This window comes from Palaemon carinicauda, chromosome 10 (genome assembly GCF_036898095.1).
Source record: "Palaemon carinicauda isolate YSFRI2023 chromosome 10, ASM3689809v2, whole genome shotgun sequence".
In the NCBI taxonomy this organism is placed as follows: Eukaryota; Metazoa; Arthropoda; class Malacostraca; order Decapoda; family Palaemonidae; genus Palaemon; species Palaemon carinicauda.
The window spans coordinates 113,557,695-113,560,194 of NC_090734.1; the positions used below are offsets into that span (position 1 = coordinate 113,557,695).

General features: G+C 33.8%; 1 protein-coding gene across 1 annotated transcript in view; it reads left to right on the top strand.

Annotated features, from left to right (window-relative positions):
• Positions 1 to 2,445: 2,445 nt before the first annotated feature.
• Positions 2,446 to 2,500, top strand: part of LOC137648675 (methanethiol oxidase) — a 41,792-nt gene continuing 41,737 nt past the window's right edge. The window contains exon 1 of the mRNA XM_068381686.1: positions 2,446 to 2,500. This exon is cut by the window's right edge and continues 132 nt beyond it. The gene's annotated coding sequence lies outside the window, so the exon portion shown is untranslated.

Consider the following 2,500-nt stretch of genomic DNA (forward strand, 5'->3'; position numbering starts at 1 on the left):
TGTGATATTAAGAACATATATCAGTCAGATGGTAGTGAGATTTTGGAACATGCAGTTACTAGGAGAAAACCATTGATATAAAATGATACTTGGGATACTATAAAAAGGAGGCAAAGACAGAAATATGCACTAGTTCTTTCAATTATTTTTTCTTTTATTCCGCCACTACCAACAGGTTCCGTACTCTAGCGATGGATATATATACACATTTCTCTACGATATGCTTCATTTCCATGTTTATTTATTTTACTGCAAATTATATATATATATATATATATATATATATATATATATATATATATATATATATATATATATATATATATATATATATATTATATATATATATATATATATATATGAAAAATTCATATGCGTGTTTCATTTCCCTTTAAACAGTGGAGAAATTGTTTCTATTCATTGTGAAGTGATTATTGTAGATTTTTCAAATATCAATTTGTAATATCAGTCTACTCTAAATAATAGAAGAGCGCTGTTATTTGATGTGTAAAACAACTCTATATTCATTGTGAAGTGGTTGTGTGATTGTGAGGTAATTCCACGATAGATAGCCGACGATAGATGTAAAACGACTTGTCGGTAATGATGGACCTTACGTTATACAGAATTATACAGAAAATATAGGTTTGTATCCTTTGATATAAGAAGTCTACTTTAATATATAATTATAAGGCATACGAGGAATAAGACGTATCTTCTGATGATAAAAGAAGCATATTTCTGTCCCAAAGAGAGAGAGAGAGAGAGAGAGAGAGAGAGAGAGAGAGAGAGAGAGAGAGACGTAGCCTAATCTAAATTTAGTTAATCAAACATATATGTTCGTTCGTTCTTCTGTTGCCCCACCTGTGATCTGGATAATTCCGGTGTTTAGTATTTCAAGGGCTTGGAAATAGAAAGCAGTATCACGTGTCAATGCATAAGATAATTACCGTAGGCTAATTTTTACTCGCAAAAACAACGGACATTACCGATATGAGTTATGTGCATATGAAAGAAATACAAGTATTTACTACCATTAATAAGAGCATTTATAAGTAAAAATTTCGTTCGGATATTGTTGACTTAGTCTCTCTCTCTCTCTCTCTCTCTCTCTCTCTCTCTCTCTCTCTCTCTCTCTCTCTCTCTCTCTCTCTCTCTCTCTCAACATATTCATAGGAAATTTTTTACCATACAAAAGAGCATTTATAAGTAAAGTTTCTGATTGATTTTCTAGACTTAAATCTCTCTCTCTCTCTCTCTCTCTCTCTCTCTCTCTCTCTCTCCTCTCTCTCTCTCTCTCTCTCTCTCTCTCGTGTTTAATCGATTAATTCAAGGAAAAAACAATAATGAAATATATCAAATTTGTATTGGTAGATTTACTCTTCTGCTTAATTAATAGACCCATCAACCATTGCAATTGAATTTCATTTTTACTTATCGTATATCATTTGACACTTTTAATCATGCGGACAGCGGGTTGTGATATGCAGTTGTGGAGAATAAAAATTATACAAATCTTTAAAACGGATTTGGGCGTAGGAAAAATCTATTTTTTGGTGAAACTCCATACACAAAAGGAACAGTTTTTTTCTTATTCGTTTTCAATCAATATAGACCTATTTGTACTGTTAATACATCCGTACTATATCCACAGTTTCCGTACTGCTTGCGTACTCTCTTCGTGGTAAAATAGACGAAATTCTTTACTTATTCCGTACTGCCACGCCTGTACTCTCTACATGCCATCCATGCGTAGGCGTGATCGGAGTAGTAGGCCTATGCATTAGAATCTTGAAAACAACTTTACTAGAGCTTGAAAACATAAGCATGTTACAACTCAAAGAACATGTGAAAGAATAATGCCTGGAAAAGAAAAAGAGAAAAAAAACAGCATGGATACGAGAGCAAAGTAAAAAGGCCAGAACATGTAATATACAGATAATAGATGGATTTCAAGAATAACAGAATGGGTCCGTAGAGATTGCAGACGAAGCAGGGAAATGAAGAAAAGACGATGGATTGACGAGCTAAGAAATATGCAGGTATGCTGTAGACTGGCATATATGAAGCCTTAATTGTCCTGCAGTGGACTAGCAACGGCTGATGATGATGATGATGATAATTAAATTCATAACCATGTGCAGCTTTTCGACAAATGACAGTTGCTATGTTGATTTTGTTATGATGCGGAAAAATGATTAATGCTTTTGAAAATAGAATGGCTATATTATTGTAAAAGAAATTAACTTGTAAAGCAATATGTTTATGGAGAGAAACTCATAAGTTACAATGAAAATAGAATCGTAAAGAAGCATGGTTAGGAATCAATTTAGAGATGTTAGCTAACCCCCACTCTCTCTCTCTCTCTCTCTCTCTCTCTCTCTCTCTCTCTCTCTCTCTCTCTCTCTGAGCCGAACATAAAACCACGTTTGGTAACTGAGTGTAGTGTAGCCACTAGGAACGACGTTACGTCGTCACTGTGGTCACATTCGTTTAGTTG